Here is a 17,220-nt window from a genome sequence, read left to right as displayed (position 1 = left end):
GTTGGGGGTGAGGGAGGTAGGGCATTAGGGAGGTAGGGGTGAGGGAGGTAGGGCGTGGGGGGTGAGGGAGGTAGGGCATTAGGGGGGAGGGCGTTAGGGGTGAGGGAGGTAGGGGGTGAGGGAGGTAGGGCGTTAGGGGTGAGGGAGGTAGGGGGATGAGGGAGGTAGGGGGGTGAGGGAGGTAGGGCATTAGGGAGGTAGGGGTGAGGGAGGTAGGGCATTAGGGAGGTAGGGGTGAGGGAGGTAGGGGGTTGGGGGTGAGGGAGGTAGGGGGATGAGGGAGGTAGGGGGGTGAGGGAGGTAGGGCATTAGGGAGGTAGGGGTGAGGGAGGTAGGGCGTTGGGGGTGAGGGAGGTAGGGCGTTGGGGGTGAGGGAGGTAGGGCGTTGGGGGTGAGGGAGGTAGGGGGATGAGGTAGGGCGTTGGGGGTGAGGGAGGTAGGGGGGTGAGGGAGGTAGGGGGGTGAGGGGGGTAGGGGTGAGGGAGGTAGGGGGGTGGGGGTTAGGGCGTTGGGGGTGAGGGAGGTTGGGGGTGAGGGAGATAGGGGGTTGGGGTGAGGGAGATAGGGGGTTGGGGTGAGGGAGATAGGGGGTTGGGGGTGAGGGAGGGAGGGCGTTAGGGGTGAGGGAGGTAGGGCATTGGGGGTGAGGGAGGTAGGGCGTTGGGGGTGAGGGAGGTAGGGCGTTGGGGGTGAGGGAGGTAGGGCGTTGGGGGTGAGGGAGGTAGGGGGTGAGGGCGTTGGGGGTGAGGGAGGTAGGGGGTGAGGGCGTTGGGGGTGAGGGAGGTAGGGGGTGAGGGCGTTGGGGGTGAGGGAGGTAGGGCGTTAGGGGTGAGGGAGGTAGGGCGTTAGGGGTGAGGGAGGGAGGGCGTTAGGGGTGAGGGAGGGAGGGAGGGCGTTAGGGGTGAGGGAGGGAGGGCGTTAGGGGTGAGGGAGGGAGGGCGTTAGGGGTGAGGGAGGGCGGGCGTTAGGGGTGAGGGAGGTAGGGCGTTGGGGGTGAGGGAGGTAGGGGGTGAGGGCGTTGGGGGTGAGGGAGGTAGGGGGTGAGGGCGTTAGGGGGGAGGGAGGGAGGGCGTTAGGGGGGAGGGAGGGCGTTAGGGGTGAGGGAGGGAGGGCGTTAGGGGTGAGGGAGGGCGTTAGGGGTGAGGGAGGTAGGGCGTTAGGGGTGAGGGAGGTAGGGCATTGGGGGTGAGGGAGGTAGGGGGTGAGGGAGGTAGGGGAGGGGTGAGGGAGGTAGGGCGTTAGGGCTGAGGGAGGTAGGGGGTGAGGGGGGTAGGGGTGAGGGAGGTAGGGCGTTAGGGGTGAGGGAGGTAGGGCGTTAGGGGTGAGGGAGGTAGGGGGTGAGGGAGGTAGGGGTGAGGGAGGTAGGGCGTTGGGGGTGAGGGCGTTGGGGGTGAGGGAGGTAGGGGGTGAGGGCGTTAGGGGTGAGGGAGGGAGGGCGTTAGGGGTGAGGGAGGGAGGGCGTTAGGGGTGAGGGAGGGAGGGCGTTAGGGGTGAGGGAGGGAGGGCGTTAGGGGTGAGGGAGGGAGGGGGTGAGGGCGTTAGGGGTGAGGGAGGGAGGGCGTTAGGGGTGAGGGAGGGAGGGGGTGAGGGCGTTAGGGGTGAGGGAGGGAGGGCGTTAGGGGTGAGGGAGGGAGGGGGTGAGGGCGTTAGGGGTGAGGGAGGTAGGGCATTGGGGGTGAGGGAGGTAGGGCATTGGGGGTGAGGGAGGTAGGGGAGGGGTGAGGGAGGTAGGGGGTGAGGGGGGTAGGGGTGAGGGAGGTAGGGCGTTAGGGCTGAGGGAGGTAGGGCGTTAGGGAGGTAGGGGTGAGGGAGGTAGGGCGTTGGGGGTGAGGGAGGTAGGGCGTTGGGGGTGAGGGAGGTTGGGGGTGAGGGAGGTAGGGGGTGAGGGAGGTAGGGCGTTGGGGGTGAGGGAGGTAGGGGGTGAGGGAGGGAGGGCGTTGGGGGTGAGGGAGGTAGGGGGTGAGGGGGGTAGGGGTGAGGGAGGGAGGGCGTTAGGGGTGAGGGAGGGAGGGCGTTAGGGGTGAGGGAGGGAGGGCGTTAGGGGTGAGGGAGGTGGGGGTGAGGGGGGTAGGGAGGTAGGGCGTTGGGGGTGAGGGAGGTAGGGCGTTGGGGGTGAGGGAGGTAGGGCGTTAGGGAGGTAGGGGTGAGGGAGGTAGGGCGTTAGGGAGGTAGGGGGTGAGGGGGGTAGGGGTGAGGGAGGTAGGGGTGAGGGAGGTAGGGCGTTAGGGAGGTAGGGGTGAGGGAGGTAGGGGAGGGGTGAGGGAGGTAGGGGGGTGAGGGAGGTAGGTGAGGGAGATGGGGGTGAGGGAGGTGGGGAGATGGAGGTGGGGGTGAGGGAGGTGGGGAGATGGAGGTGGGGGTGGGGGTGAGGGAGGTGGGGAGATGGAGGTGGGGGTGAGGGAGGTGGGGAGATGGAGGTGGGGGTGGGGGTGAGGGAGGTGGGGAGATGGAGGTGGGGGTGAGGGAGGTAGGGGGGTGAGGGAGGTAGGGGGGTGAGGGAGGTAGGGGGGTGAGGGAGGTAGGGGGTGAGGGAGGGAGGGGGTGAGGGAGGGAGGGCGTTAGGGGTGAGGGAGGGAGGGCGTTAGGGGTGAGGGAGGGCGTTAGGGGTGAGGGAGGTAGGGGAGGGGTGAGGGAGGTAGGGCGTTAGGGCTGAGGGAGGTAGGGCATTGGGGGTGAGGGAGGGAGGGCGTTAGGGGTGAGGGAGGTAGGGCGTTAGGGGTGAGGGAGGTAGGGCGTTAGGGAGGTAGGGCGTTAGGGAGGGAGGTAGGGCGTTAGGGGTGAGGGAGGTAGGGCGTTAGGGGTGAGGGAGGTAGGGGGTGAGGGAGGTAGGGCGTTGGGGGTGAGGGAGGTAGGGCGTTGGGGGTGAGGGAGGTAGGGCGTTGGGGGTGAGGGAGGGAGGGCGTTAGGGGTGAGGGAGGGAGGGCGTTAGGGGTGAGGGAGGGAGGGCGTTAGGGGTGAGGGAGGGCGTTAGGGGTGAGGGAGGTAGGGCGTTAGGGGTGAGGGAGGTAGGGGGTGAGGGAGGTAGGGGGTGAGGGAGGTAGGGGGTGAGGGGGTGAGGGAGGTAGGGGGGGGAGGTAGGGGGTGAGGGAGGTAGGGCGTTGGGGGTGAGGGAGGTAGGGCGTTGGGGGTGAGGGAGGTAGGGCGTTGGGGGTGAGGGAGGGAGGGCGTTGGGGGTGAGGGAGGGAGGGCGTTGGGGGTGAGGGAGGGAGGGCGTTGGGGGTGAGGGAGGGAGGGCGTTGGGGGTGAGGGAGGTAGGGCGTTGGGGGTGAGGGAGGGAGGGCGTTGGGGGTGAGGGAGGGAGGGCGTTGGGGGTGAGGGAGGGAGGGCGTTAGGGGTGAGGGAGGGCGTTAGGGGTGAGGTAGGTGGTTAGGGGGTAGGGCGTTGGGGGTGAGGGAGGTAGGGCGTTGGGGGTGAGGGAGGTAGGGGGTGAGGGAGATGGGGGTAGGGGGTGAGGGAGGTAGGGGGTGAGGGAGGTAGGGGGTGAGGGAGGTAGGGGGTGAGGGAGGGCAGGGGGTGAGGGAGGGCAGGGGGTGAGGGAGGGCGGGCGTTAGGGGTGAGGGAGGGAGGGCGTTAGGGGTGAGGGAGGTAGGGGGTGAGGGAGGGAGGGCGTTAGGGGTGAGGGAGGTAGGGCGTTAGGGGTGAGGGAGGTGGGGGTGAGGGAGGTGGGGGTGAGGGGGGTAGGGAGGTAGGGGGGTAGGGAGGTAGGGGGTGAGGGAGGTAGGGGGTGAGGGAGGTAGGGGGTGAGGGAGGTAGGGGGTGAGGGAGGTAGGGCGTTGGGGAGGTAGGGGTGAGGGAGGTAGGGCGTTAGGGAGGTAGGGGTGAGGGAGGTAGGGCGTTGGGGGTGAGGGAGGTAGGGGGATGAGGGAGGTAGGGGGGTGAGGGGGGTGGGGGAGGGGTGAGGGAGGTAGGGGAGGGGTGAGGGAGATGGGGGTGAGGGAGGTGGGGAGATGGAGGTGGGGGTGAGGGAGGTGGGGAGATGGAGATGGGGGTGAGGGAGGTAGGGGGGTGAGGGAGGTAGGGGGGTGAGGGAGGTAGGGGGGTGAGGGAGGTAGGGGGGTGAGGGAGGTAGGGGGGTGAGGGGGGTGGGGGTGAGGGAGGTGGGGGTGAGGGAGGTGGGGGTAGGGGGTGAGGGAGGTGGGGGTAGGGGGTGAGGGAGGTAGGGGGTGAGGGAGGGCAGGGGGTGAGGGAGGGCGGGCGTTAGGGGTGAGGGAGGGAGGGCGTTAGGGGTGAGGGAGGTAGGGGGTGAGGGCGGGCGTTAGGGGTGAGGGAGGGAGGGCGTTAGGGGTGAGGGAGGTAGGGGGTGAGGGAGGGCGTTAGGGGTGAGGGAGGGAGGGCGTTAGGGGTGAGGGAGGTAGGGGGTGAGGGAGGTAGGGCGTTAGGGGTGAGGGAGGTGGGGGTGAGGGAGGTAGGGGTGAGGGAGGGAGGGCGTTGGGGGTGAGGGAGGTAGGGGGATGAGGGAGGTAGGGGGGTGAGGGAGGTAGGGGGGTGGGGGAGGGGTGAGGGAGGTAGGGGAGGGGTGAGGGAGATGGGGGTGAGGGAGGTGGGGAGATGGAGGTGGGGGTGAGGGAGGTGGGGAGATGGAGATGGGGGTGAGGGAGGTAGGGGGGTGAGGGGGGTAGGGGGTTGGGGGTGAGGGAGGTTGGGGGTGAGGGAGATAGGGGGTTGGGGTGAGGGAGATAGGGGGTTGGGGGTGAGGGAGGTAGGGATGAGGGGTGAGGGGGGTAGGGGTGAGGGAGGTAGGGCGTTAGGGCTGAGGGAGGTAGGGCATTGGGGGTGAGGGAGGTAGGGCGTTAGGGAGGTAGGGCGTTAGGGAGGTAGGGGTGAGGGAGGTAGGGCGTTAGGGGTGAGGGAGGTAGGGGGTGAGGGAGGTAGGGCGTTGGGGGTGAGGGAGGTAGGGCGTTGGGGGTGAGGGAGGTAGGGCGTTGGGGGTGAGGGAGGGAGGGCGTTGGGGGTGAGGGAGGGAGGGCGTTAGGGGTGAGGGAGGGAGGGCGTTAGGGGTGAGGGAGGGCGTTAGGGGTGAGGGAGGTAGGGCGTTAGGGGTGAGGGAGGTAGGGGAGGGGTGAGGGAGGTAGGGCGTTAGGGAGGTAGGGGTGAGGGAGGTAGGGCGGTAGGGGTGAGGGAGGGAGGGCGTTAGGGGTGAGGGAGGTAGGGGGTGAGGGAGGTAGGGGGTGAGGGGGTGAGGGAGGTAGGGGGGGGAGGTAGGGGGTGAGGGAGGTAGGGCGTTGGGGGTGAGGGAGGTAGGGCGTTGGGGGTGAGGGAGGGAGGGCGTTGGGGGTGAGGGAGGGAGGGCGTTGGGGGTGAGGGAGGGAGGGCGTTGGGGGTGAGGGAGGGAGGGCGTTGGGGGTGAGGGAGGGAGGGCGTTGGGGGTGAGGGAGGTAGGGCGTTGGGGGTGAGGGAGGTAGGGCGTTGGGGGTGAGGGAGGGAGGGCGTTGGGGGTGAGGGAGGGAGGGCGTTGGGGGTGAGGGAGGGAGGGCGTTGGGGGTGAGGGAGGGAGGGCGTTGGGGGTGAGGGAGGGAGGGCGTTAGGGGTGAGGTAGGTGGTTAGGGGGTAGGGCGTTGGGGGTGAGGGAGGTAGGGGGTGAGGGAGGTAGGGGGTGAGGGAGGTAGGGGGTGAGGGAGATGGGGGTAGGGGGTGAGGGAGGTAGGGGGTGAGGGAGGTAGGGGGTGAGGGAGGTAGGGGGTGAGGGAGGGCAGGGGGTGAGGGAGGGCAGGGGGTGAGGGAGGGCGGGCGTTAGGGGTGAGGGAGGGAGGGCGTTAGGGGTGAGGGAGGTAGGGGGTGAGGGAGGGAGGGCGTTAGGGGTGAGGGAGGTAGGGCGTTAGGGGTGAGGGAGGTGGGGGTGAGGGAGGTGGGGGTGAGGGGGGTAGGGAGGTAGGGGGGTAGGGAGGTAGGGGGTGAGGGAGGTAGGGGGTGAGGGAGGTAGGGGTGAGGGAGGTAGGGCGTTGGGGAGGTAGGGGTGAGGGAGGTAGGGCGTTAGGGAGGTAGGGGTGAGGGAGGTAGGGCGTTGGGGGTGAGGGAGGTAGGGCGTTAGAGGTGAGGGAGATGGAGGTGGGGGTGAGGGAGGTGGGGAGATGGAGATGGGGGTGAGGGAGGTAGGGGGGTGAGGGAGGTAGGGGGGTGAGGGAGGTAGGGGGGTGAGGGAGGTAGGGGGGTGAGGGGGGTGGGGGTGAGGGAGGTGGGGGTGAGGGAGGTGGGGGTGAGGGAGGTGGGGGTAGGGGGTGAGGGAGGTGGGGGTAGGGGGTGAGGGAGGTAGGGGGTGAGGGAGGGCAGGGGGTGAGGGAGGGCGGGCGTTAGGGGTGAGGGAGGGAGGGCGTTAGGGGTGAGGGAGGTAGGGGGTGAGGGCGGGCGTTAGGGGTGAGGGAGGGAGGGCGTTAGGGGTGAGGGAGGTAGGGGGTGAGGGAGGGCGTTAGGGGTGAGGGAGGTAGGGGGTGAGGGCGGGCGTTAGGGGTGAGGGAGGGAGGGCGTTAGGGGTGAGGGAGGTAGGGGGTGAGGGAGGGCGTTAGGGGTGAGGGAGGGAGGGCGTTAGGGGTGAGGGAGGTAGGGGGTGAGGGAGGTAGGGCGTTAGGGGTGAGGGAGGTGGGGGTGAGGGAGGTAGGGGTGAGGGAGGGAGGGCGTTGGGGGTGAGGGAGGGAGGGCGTTGGGGGTGAGGGAGGTAGGGGGATGAGGGAGGTAGGGGGGTGAGGGAGGTAGGGGGGTGGGGGAGGGGTGAGGGAGGTAGGGGAGGGGTGAGGGAGATGGGGGTGAGGGAGGTGGGGAGATGGAGGTGGGGGTGAGGGAGGTGGGGAGATGGAGATGGGGGTGAGGGAGGTAGGGGGGTGAGGGGGGTAGGGGGTAGGGGTGAGGGAGGTAGGGGGGTGGGGGTTAGGGCGTTGGGGGTGAGGGAGGTTGGGGGTGAGGGAGGGCGTTAGGGGTGAGGGAGGGAGGGCGGGCGTTAGGGGTGAGGGAGGTAGGGCATTGGGGGTGAGGGAGGTAGGGCGTTAGGGAGGTAGGGCGTTAGGGAGGTAGGGGTGAGGGAGGTAGGGCGTTAGGGGTGAGGGAGGTAGGGCGTTAGGGGTGAGGGAGGTAGGGGGTGAGGGAGGTAGGGCGTTGGGGGTGAGGGAGGTAGGGCGTTGGGGGTGAGGGAGGTAGGGCGTTGGGGGTGAGGGAGGTAGGGGGTGAGGGCGTTAGGGGTGAGGGAGGGAGGGCGTTAGGGGTGAGGGAGGGAGGGCGTTAGGGGTGAGGGAGGGAGGGCGTTAGGGGTGAGGGAGGTAGGGCGTTAGGGGTGAGGGAGGTAGGGGAGGGGTGAGGGAGGTAGGGCGTTAGGGAGGTAGGGGTGAGGGAGGTAGGGCGGTAGGGGTGAGGGAGGTAGGGCGGTAGGGGTGAGGGAGGGAGGGCGTTAGGGGTGAGGGAGGTAGGGGGTGAGGGAGGTAGGGGGTGAGGGAGGTAGGGGGTGAGGGGGTGAGGGAGGTAGGGGGGGGAGGTAGGGGGTGAGGGAGGTAGGGCGTTGGGGGTGAGGGAGGTAGGGCGTTGGGGGTGAGGGAGGTAGGGCGTTGGGGGTGAGGGAGGGAGGGCGTTGGGGGTGAGGGAGGGAGGGCGTTGGGGGTGAGGGAGGGAGGGCGTTGGGGGTGAGGGAGGGAGGGCGTTGGGGGTGAGGGAGGTAGGGGGTGAGGGAGGTAGGGGGTGAGGGAGATGGGGGTAGGGGGTGAGGGAGGTAGGGGGTGAGGGAGGTAGGGGGTGAGGGAGGTAGGGGGTGAGGGGGGGTGAGGGAGGTAGGGGGTGAGGGAGGGCAGGGGGTGAGGGAGGGCAGGGGGTGAGGGAGGGCGGGCGTTAGGGGTGAGGGAGGGAGGGCGTTAGGGGTGAGGGAGGTAGGGGGTGAGGGAGGGAGGGCGTTAGGGGTGAGGGAGGTAGGGGGTGAGGGGGTGAGGGAGGTAGGGGGGGGAGGTAGGGGGTGAGGGAGGTAGGGCGTTGGGGGTGAGGGAGGTAGGGCGTTGGGGGTGAGGGAGGTAGGGCGTTGGGGGTGAGGGAGGGAGGGCGTTGGGGGTGAGGGAGGGAGGGCGTTGGGGGTGAGGGAGGGAGGGCGTTGGGGGTGAGGGAGGTAGGGGGTGAGGGAGGTAGGGGGTGAGGGAGATGGGGGTAGGGGGTGAGGGAGGTAGGGGGTGAGGGAGGTAGGGGGTGAGGGAGGTAGGGGGTGAGGGGGGGTGAGGGAGGTAGGGGGTGAGGGAGGGCAGGGGGTGAGGGAGGGCAGGGGGTGAGGGAGGGCGGGCGTTAGGGGTGAGGGAGGGAGGGCGTTAGGGGTGAGGGAGGTAGGGGGTGAGGGAGGGAGGGCGTTAGGGGTGAGGGAGGTAGGGGGTGAGGGAGGGAGGGCGTTAGGGGTGAGGGAGGTAGGGCGTTAGGGGTGAGGGAGGTGGGGGTGAGGGAGGTGGGGGTGAGGGGGGTAGGGAGGTAGGGGGGTAGGGAGGTAGGGGGTGAGGGAGGTAGGGGGTGAGGGAGGTAGGGGGTGAGGGAGGTAGGGCGTTGGGGAGGTAGGGGTGAGGGAGGTAGGGCGTTAGGGAGGTAGGGGTGAGGGAGGTAGGGCGTTGGGGGTGAGGGAGGTAGGGGGATGAGGGAGGTAGGGGGGTGAGGGGGGTGGGGGAGGGGTGAGGGAGGTAGGGGAGGGGTGAGGGAGATGGGGGTGAGGGAGGTGGGGAGATGGAGGTGGGGGTGAGGGAGGTGGGGAGATGGAGATGGGGGTGAGGGAGGTAGGGGGGTGAGGGAGGTAGGGGGGTGAGGGAGGTAGGGGGGTGAGGGAGGGCAGGGGGTGAGGGAGGGCGGGCGTTAGGGGTGAGGGAGGGAGGGCGTTAGGGGTGAGGGAGGTAGGGGGTGAGGGAGGGCGTTAGGGGTGAGGGAGGGAGGGCGTTAGGGGTGAGGGAGGTAGGGGGTGAGGGAGGTGGGGGTAGGGGGTGAGGGAGGTGGGGGTAGGGGGTGAGGGAGGTAGGGGGTGAGGGAGGGCAGGGGGTGAGGGAGGGCGGGCGTTAGGGGTGAGGGAGGGAGGGCGTTAGGGGTGAGGGAGGTAGGGGGTGAGGGAGGGCGTTAGGGGTGAGGGAGGGAGGGCGTTAGGGGTGAGGGAGGTAGGGGGTGAGGGAGGTAGGGCGTTAGGGGTGAGGGAGGTGGGGGTGAGGGAGGTGGGGGTGAGGGAGGTAGGGGTGAGGGAGGGAGGGCGTTGGGGGTGAGGGAGGTAGGGGGATGAGGGAGGTAGGGGGGTGAGGGAGGTAGGGGGGTGGGGGAGGGGTGAGGGAGGTAGGGGAGGGGTGAGGGAGATGGGGGTGAGGGAGGTGGGGAGATGGAGGTGGGGGTGAGGGAGGTGGGGAGATGGAGATGGGGGTGAGGGAGGTAGGGGGGTGAGGGGGGTAGGGGGTAGGGGTGAGGGAGGTAGGGGGGTGGGGGTTAGGGCGTTGGGGGTGAGGGAGGTTGGGGGTGAGGGAGATAGGGGGTTGGGGTGAGGGAGATAGGGGGTTGGGGGTGAGGGAGGTAGGGATGAGGGGTGAGGGGGGTAGGGGTGAGGGAGGTAGGGCGTTAGGGGTGAGGGAGGGAGGGCGTTAGGGGTGAGGGAGGGCGTTAGGGGTGAGGGAGGGAGGGCGGGCGTTAGGGGTGAGGGAGGGCGTTAGGGGTGAGGGAGGTAGGGCGTTGGGGGTGAGGGAGGTAGGGGGTGAGGGCGTTGGGGGTGAGGGAGGTAGGGGGTGAGGGCGTTGGGGGTGAGGGAGGTAGGGGGTGAGGGCGTTAGGGGTGAGGGAGGGAGGGCGTTAGGGGTGAGGGAGGGAGGGCGTTAGGGGTGAGGGAGGGCGTTAGGGGTGAGGGAGGGAGGGCGTTAGGGGTGAGGGAGGTAGGGCGTTAGGGGTGAGGGAGGTAGGGCATTGGGGGTGAGGGAGGTAGGGCATTGGGGGTGAGGGAGGTAGGGGGTGAGGGAGGTAGGGGAGGGGTGAGGGAGGTAGGGCGTTAGGGCTGAGGGAGGTAGGGGGTGAGGGGGGTAGGGGTGAGGGAGGTAGGGCGTTAGGGGTGAGGGAGGTAGGGCATTGGGGGTGAGGGAGGTAGGGCATTGGGGGTGAGGGAGGTAGGGGGTGAGGGAGGTAGGGGAGGGGTGAGGGAGGTAGGGCGTTAGGGCTGAGGGAGGTAGGGGGTGAGGGGGGTAGGGGTGAGGGAGGTAGGGCGTTAGGGGTGAGGGAGGTAGGGCGTTAGGGGTGAGGGAGGTAGGGGGTGAGGGAGGTAGGGGTGAGGGAGGTAGGGCGTTGGGGGTGAGGGAGGTAGGGCGTTGGGGGTGAGGGAGGTAGGGCGTTGGGGGTGAGGGAGGTAGGGGGTGAGGGGGGTGGGGGTGAGGGAGGTAGGGCGTTGGGGGTGAGGGCGTTGGGGGTGAGGGAGGTAGGGGGTGAGGGCGTTAGGGGTGAGGGAGGGAGGGCGTTAGGGGTGAGGGAGGGAGGGCGTTAGGGGTGAGGGAGGTAGGGCATTGGGGGTGAGGGAGGTAGGGGGTGAGGGAGGTAGGGGAGGGGTGAGGGAGGTAGGGCGTTAGGGCTGAGGGAGGTAGGGCATTGGGGGTGAGGGAGGTAGGGCGTTAGGGAGGTAGGGGTGAGGGAGGTAGGGCGTTAGGGGTGAGGGAGGTAGGGGGTGAGGGAGGTAGGGCGTTGGGGGTGAGGGAGGTAGGGCGTTGGGGGTGAGGGAGGTAGGGGGTGAGGGAGGTAGGGGGTGAGGGAGGTAGGGGGTGAGGGCGGTAGGGGTGAGGGAGGGAGGGCGTTAGGGGTGAGGGAGGGAGGGCGTTAGGGGTGAGGGAGGGAGGGCGTTAGGGGTGAGGGAGGGAGGGCGTTAGGGGTGAGGGAGGGAGGGCGTTAGGGGTGAGGGAGGGAGGGCGTTAGGGGTGAGGGAGGTAGGGCGTTAGGGGTGAGGGAGGTAGGGCATTGGGGGTGAGGGAGGTAGGGCATTGGGGGTGAGGGAGGTAGGGGGTGAGGGAGGTAGGGGAGGGGTGAGGGAGGTAGGGCGTTAGGGCTGAGGGAGGTAGGGGGTGAGGGGGGTAGGGGTGAGGGAGGTAGGGCGTTAGGGGTGAGGGAGGTAGGGCGTTAGGGAGGTAGGGGTGAGGGAGGTAGGGCGTTAGGGCTGAGGGAGGTAGGGGGTGAGGGAGGTAGGGCGTTAGGGAGGTAGGGGTGAGGGAGGTAGGGCGTTAGGGGTGAGGGAGGTAGGGGTGAGGGAGGTAGGGCGTTAGGGGTGAGGGAGGTAGGGGGTGAGGGAGGTGGGGGTGAGGGGGGTGATGGAGGTGGGGGTGAGGGAGGTAGGTAGGGGGGTGAGGGAGGTAGGGGGGTGAGGAGGTAGGGGGGTGAGGGGGGTGGGGGTGAGGGAGGTGGGGGTGAGGGGGGTGGGGTGAGGGGGGTGGGGGTGAGGGAGGGAGGGCGTTAGGGGTGAGGGAGGTAGGGGGTGAGGGAGGTAGGGGAGGGGTGAGGGAGGTAGGGCGTTGGGGGTGAGGGAGGTAGGGCGTTGGGGGTGAGGGAGGTAGGGGGTGAGGGAGGTAGGGGGGTGAGGGAGGTAGGGGGTGAGGGGGGTAGGGGGTGAGGGGGTGAGGGAGGTAGGGGGGTGAGGGAGGTAGGGGGGTGAGGGAGGTAGGGGGTGAGGGAGGTGGGGGTGAGGGAGGTGGGGGTGAGGGGGGTGAGGGAGGTAGGGGGTGAGGGAGGTAGGGGGTGAGGGAGGTAGGGAGGTAGGGGGTGAGGGAGGTAGGGAGGTAGGGGGTGAGGGAGGTAGGGGGTGAGGGAGGTAGGGCGTTGGGGGTGAGGGAGGTAGGGCGTTGGGGGTGAGGGAGGGAGGGCGTTGGGGGTGAGGGAGGTAGGGGGGTTAGGGAGGTAGGGGGTGAGGGGGGTAGGGGGGTGAGGGAGGTAGGGGGGTGAGGGAGGTAGGGGGGTGAGGGAGGTAGGGGGGTGAGGGAGGTAGGGGGGTGAGGGAGGTAGGGGGGTGAGGGAGGTAGGGGGGTGAGGGAGGTAGGGGGTGAGGGAGGTAGGGCGTTGGGGGTGAGGGAGGTAGGGCGTTGGGGGTGAGGGAGGTAGGGGGTGAGGGAGGTAGGGGGTGAGGGAGGTAGGGGTGAGGGCGGTAGGGGTGAGGGAGGGAGGGCGTTAGGGGTGAGGGAGGGAGGGCGTTAGGGGTGAGGGAGGGAGGGCGTTAGGGGTGAGGGAGGGAGGGCGTTAGGGGTGAGGGAGGGAGGGCGTTAGGGGTGAGGGAGGTAGGGCGTTAGGGGTGAGGGAGGTAGGGCATTGGGGGTGAGGGAGGTAGGGCATTGGGGGTGAGGGAGGTAGGGGGTGAGGGAGGTAGGGGAGGGGTGAGGGAGGTAGGGCGTTAGGGCTGAGGGAGGTAGGGGGTGAGGGGGGTAGGGGTGAGGGAGGTAGGGCGTTAGGGGTGAGGGAGGTAGGGCGTTAGGGAGGTAGGGGTGAGGGAGGTAGGGCGTTAGGGCTGAGGGAGGTAGGGGGTGAGGGAGGTAGGGCGTTAGGGAGGTAGGGGTGAGGGAGGTAGGGCGTTAGGGGTGAGGGAGGTAGGGGTGAGGGAGGTAGGGCGTTAGGGGTGAGGGAGGTAGAGGTAGGGGGTGAGGGAGGTGGGGGTGAGGGGGGTGATGGAGGTGGGGGTGAGGGAGGTAGGTAGGGGGGTGAGGGAGGTAGGGGGGTGAGGGAGGTAGGGGGGTGAGGGGGGTGGGGGTGAGGGAGGTGGGGGTGAGGGAGGGAGGGCGTTAGGGGTGAGGGAGGTAGGGGGTGAGGGAGGTAGGGGAGGGGTGAGGGAGGTAGGGCGTTGGGGGTGAGGGAGGTAGGGCGTTGGGGGTGAGGGAGGTAGGGGGGGTGAGGGAGGTAGGGGGTGAGGGGGGTAGGGGGTGAGGGGGTGAGGGAGGTAGGGGGGGTGAGGGAGGTAGGGGGGTGAGGGAGGTAGGGGGTGAGGGAGGTGGGGGTGAGGGAGGTGGGGGTGAGGGAGGTAGGGGGTGAGGGAGGTAGGGAGTGAGGGAGGTAGGGAGGTAGGGGGTGAGGGAGGTAGGGAGGTAGGGGGTGAGGGAGGTAGGGGGTGAGGGAGGTAGGGCGTTGGGGGTGAGGGAGGTAGGGCGTTGGGGGTGAGGGAGGGAGGGCGTTGGGGGTGAGGGAGGTAGGGGGGTTAGGGAGGTAGGGGGTGAGGGGGGTAGGGGGGTGAGGGAGGTAGGGGGGTGAGGGAGGTAGGGGGGTGAGGGAGGTAGGGGGGTGAGGGAGGTAGGGGGTGAGGGAGGTAGGGGGTGAGGGAGGTGGGGGGTGAGGGAGGTAGGGGGTGAGGGAGGTGGGGGTGAGGGGGGTGAGGGAGGTAGGGGGTGAGGGAGGTAGGGGGTGAGGGCGTTAGGGGTGAGGGCGGTAGGGGGGTGAGGGCGTTAGGGGTGAGGGAGGGAGGGCGTTAGGGGTGAGGAGGGAGGGGGGTGAGGGCGTTAGGGGTGAGGGAGGTAGGGCATTGGGGGTGAGGGAGGTAGGGCATTGGGGGTGAGGGAGGTAGGGCATTGGGGGTGAGGGAGGTAGGGGAGGGGTGAGGGAGGTAGGGGGTGAGGGGGGGTAGGGGTGAGGGAGGTAGGGCGTTAGGGCTGAGGGAGGTAGGGGGTGAGGGGGGTAGGGGTGAGGGAGGTAGGGCGTTAGGGAGGTAGGGGTGAGGGAGGTAGGGAGACGTTGGGGGTGAGGGAGGTAGGGCGTTGGGGGTGAGGGAGGTAGGGGGTGAGGGAGGTAGGGGGTGAGGGAGGTAGGGGGTGAGGGGGGTGGGGGTGAGGGGGGTGGGGGTGAGGGAGGTAGGGCGTTGGGGGTGAGGGAGGTAGGGGGTGAGGGAGGGAGGGCGTTGGGGGTGAGGGAGGTAGGGGGTGAGGGGGGTAGGGGTGAGGGAGGGAGGGCGTTAGGGGTGAGGGAGGGAGGGCGTTAGGGGTGAGGGAGGGAGGGGGTGAGGGAGGTAGGGAGGTGAGGGAGGTAGGGGGTGAGGGGGGTAGGGGGTGAGGGGTGAGGGAGGTGGGGGTGAGGGGGGTAGGGAGGTAGGGGGTGAGGGAGGTAGGGGGTGAGGGAGGTAGGGAGGTAGGGCGTTGGGGGTGAGGGAGGTAGGGCGTTGGGGGTGAGGGAGGTAGGGCGTTAGGGAGGTAGGGGTGAGGGAGGTAGGGCGTTAGGGAGGTAGGGGTGAGGGAGGTAGGGGAGGGGTGAGGGAGGTAGGGGGTGAGGGGGGTAGGGGGTGAGGGCGTTAGGGGTGAGGGAGGTGGGGTGAGGGAGGTAGGGCGTTGGGGGTGAGGGAGGTAGGGGGATGAGGGAGGTAGGGGGGTGAGGGAGGTAGGTGAGGGAGATGGGGGTGAGGGAGGTGGGGAGATGGAGGTGGGGGTGAGGGAGGTGGGGAGATGGAGGTGGGGGTGGGGGTGAGGGAGGTGGGGAGATGGAGGTGGGGGTGGGGGTGAGGGAGGTGGGGAGATGGAGGTGGGGGTGAGGGAGGTAGGGGGGTGAGGGAGGTAGGGGGGTGAGGGAGGTAGGGGGGTGAGGGAGGTAGGGGGGGTGAGGGAGGTAGGGGGGTGAGGGAGGTGGGGGTGAGGGAGGTGGGGGTGAGGGAGGGAGGGCGTTAGGGGTGAGGGAGGGAGGGCGTTAGGGGTGAGGGAGGGCGTTAGGGGTGAGGGAGGTAGGGCGTTAGGGGTGAGGGAGGTAGGGGAGGGGTGAGGGAGGTAGGGCGTTAGGGCTGAGGGAGGTAGGGCATTGGGGGTGAGGGAGGTAGGGCGTTAGGGAGGTAGGGCGTTAGGGAGGTAGGGGTGAGGGAGGTAGGGCGTTAGGGGTGAGGGAGGTAGGGCGTTAGGGGTGAGGGAGGTAGGGGGTGAGGGAGGTAGGGCGTTGGGGGTGAGGGAGGTAGGGCGTTGGGGGTGAGGGAGGTAGGGCGTTGGGGGTGAGGGAGGTAGGGGGTGAGGGCGTTAGGGGTGAGGGAGGGAGGGCGTTAGGGGTGAGGGAGGGAGGGCGTTAGGGGTGAGGGAGGGAGGGCGTTAGGGGTGAGGGAGGGAGGGCGTTAGGGGTGAGGGAGGGCGTTAGGGGTGAGGGAGGTAGGGCGTTAGGGGTGAGGGAGGTAGGGCATTGGGGGTGAGGGAGGTAGGGCGTTAGGGAGGTAGGGGTGAGGGAGGTAGGGGAGGGGTGAGGGAGGTAGGGCGTTAGGGAGGTAGGGGTGAGGGAGGTAGGGCGGTAGGGGTGAGGGAGGGAGGGCGTTAGGGGTGAGGGAGGTAGGGGGTGAGGGAGGTAGGGGGTGAGGGAGGTAGGGGGTGAGGGGGTGAGGGAGGTAGGGGGTGAGGGAGGTAGGGGGGTGGGGGAGGTAGGGGGGGGAGGTAGGGGGTGAGGGAGGTAGGGCGTTGGGGGTGAGGGAGGTAGGGCGTTGGGGGTGAGGGAGGTAGGGCGTTGGGGGTGGGGGTGAGGGAGGTGGGGAGATGGAGATGGGGGTGAGGGAGGTAGGGGGGTGAGGGGGGTAGGGGGTAGGGGTGAGGGAGGTAGGGGGGTGGGGGTTAGGGCGTTGGGGGTGAGGGAGGTTGGGGGTGAGGGAGATAGGGGGTTGGGGTGAGGGAGATAGGGGGTTGGGGGTGAGGGAGGTAGGGATGAGGGGTGAGGGGGGTAGGGGTGAGGGAGGTAGGGCGTTAGGGGTGAGGGAGGGAGGGCGTTAGGGGTGAGGGAGGGCGTTAGGGGTGAGGGAGGGAGGGCGGGCGTTAGGGGTGAGGGAGGGCGTTAGGGGTGAGGGAGGTAGGGCGTTGGGGGTGAGGGAGGTAGGGGGTGAGGGCGTTGGGGGTGAGGGAGGTAGGGGGTGAGGGCGTTGGGGGTGAGGGAGGTAGGGGGTGAGGGCGTTAGGGGTGAGGGAGGGAGGGCGTTAGGGGTGAGGGAGGGAGGGCGTTAGGGGTGAGGGAGGTAGGGCGTTAGGGGTGAGGGAGGTAGGGCGTTAGGGGTGAGGGAGGTAGGGCATTGGGGGTGAGGTAGGGGAGGGGTGAGGGAGGTAGGGCGTTAGGGCTGAGGGAGGTAGGGGGTGAGGGGGGTAGGGGTGAGGGAGGTAGGGCGTTAGGGGTGAGGGAGGTAGGGCGTTAGGGGTGAGGGAGGTAGGGCGTTAGGGGTGAGGGAGGTAGGGGTGAGGGAGGTAGGGCGTTAGGGGTGAGGGAGGTAGGGGGTGAGGGAGGTAGGGGGTGAGGGAGGTAGGGCGTTGGGGGTGAGGGAGGTAGGGCGTTGGGGGTGAGGGAGGTAGGGCGTTGGGGGTGAGGGAGGTAGGGGGTGAGGGGGGTGGGGGTGAGGGAGGTAGGGCGTTAGGGGTGAGGGAGGGAGGGCGTTAGGGGTGAGGGAGGGAGGGCGTTAGGGGTGAGGGAGGTAGGGCATTGGGGGTGAGGGAGGTAGGGGGTGAGGGAGGTAGGGGAGGGGTGAGGGAGGTAGGGCGTTAGGGCTGAGGGAGGTAGGGCATTGGGGGTGAGGGAGGTAGGGCGTTAGGGAGGTAGGGGTGAGGGAGGTAGGGCGTTAGGGGTGAGGGAGGTAGGGGGTGAGGGAGGTAGGGCGTTGGGGGTGAGGGAGGTAGGGCGTTGGGGGTGAGGGAGGTAGGGGGTGAGGGAGGTAGGGGGTGAGGGCGGTAGGGGTGAGGGAGGGAGGGCGTTAGGGGTGAGGGAGGGAGGGCGTTAGGGGTGAGGGAGGGAGGGCGTTAGGGGTGAGGGAGGGAGGGCGTTAGGGGTGAGGGAGGTAGGGCGTTAGGGGTGAGGGAGGTAGGGCATTGGGGGTGAGGGAGGTAGGGCATTGGGGGTGAGGGAGGTAGGGCATTGGGGGTGAGGGAGGTAGGGGGTGAGGGAGGTAGGGGAGGGGTGAGGGAGGTAGGGCGTTAGGGCTGAGGGAGGTAGGGGGTGAGGGGGGTAGGGGTGAGGGAGGTAGGGCGTTAGGGGTGAGGGAGGTAGGGCGTTAGGGAGGTAGGGGTGAGGGAGGTAGGGCATTGGGGGTGAGGGAGGTAGGGGGTGAGGGAGGTAGGGGAGGGGTGAGGGAGGTAGGGCGTTAGGGCTGAGGGAGGTAGGGCATTGGGGGTGAGGGAGGTAGGGCGTTAGGGAGGTAGGGGTGAGGGAGGTAGGGCGTTAGGGGTGAGGGAGGTAGGGGGTGAGGGAGGTAGGGCGTTGGGGGTGAGGGAGGTAGGGCGTTGGGGGTGAGGGAGGTAGGGGGTGAGGGAGGTAGGGGGTGAGGGAGGGAGGGGTGAGGGAGGGAGGGCGTTAGGGGTGAGGGAGGGAGGGCGTTAGGGGTGAGA

At 69.1% G+C, this 17,220-nt stretch overlaps 1 protein-coding gene across 1 annotated transcript in view; it reads left to right on the top strand.

Annotated features, from left to right (window-relative positions):
- Positions 1–17,220, top strand: part of PDE9A (phosphodiesterase 9A) — a 43,593-nt gene that overhangs the window by 11,973 nt on the left and 14,400 nt on the right.

Source organism: Mixophyes fleayi, chromosome 11 (genome assembly GCF_038048845.1).
Source record: "Mixophyes fleayi isolate aMixFle1 chromosome 11, aMixFle1.hap1, whole genome shotgun sequence".
Lineage (NCBI taxonomy): Eukaryota > Metazoa > Chordata > Amphibia > Anura > Limnodynastidae > Mixophyes > Mixophyes fleayi.
Note: the sequence above shows the minus strand (reverse complement) of the source record. Positions and strands in the feature narration are given on the sequence as shown.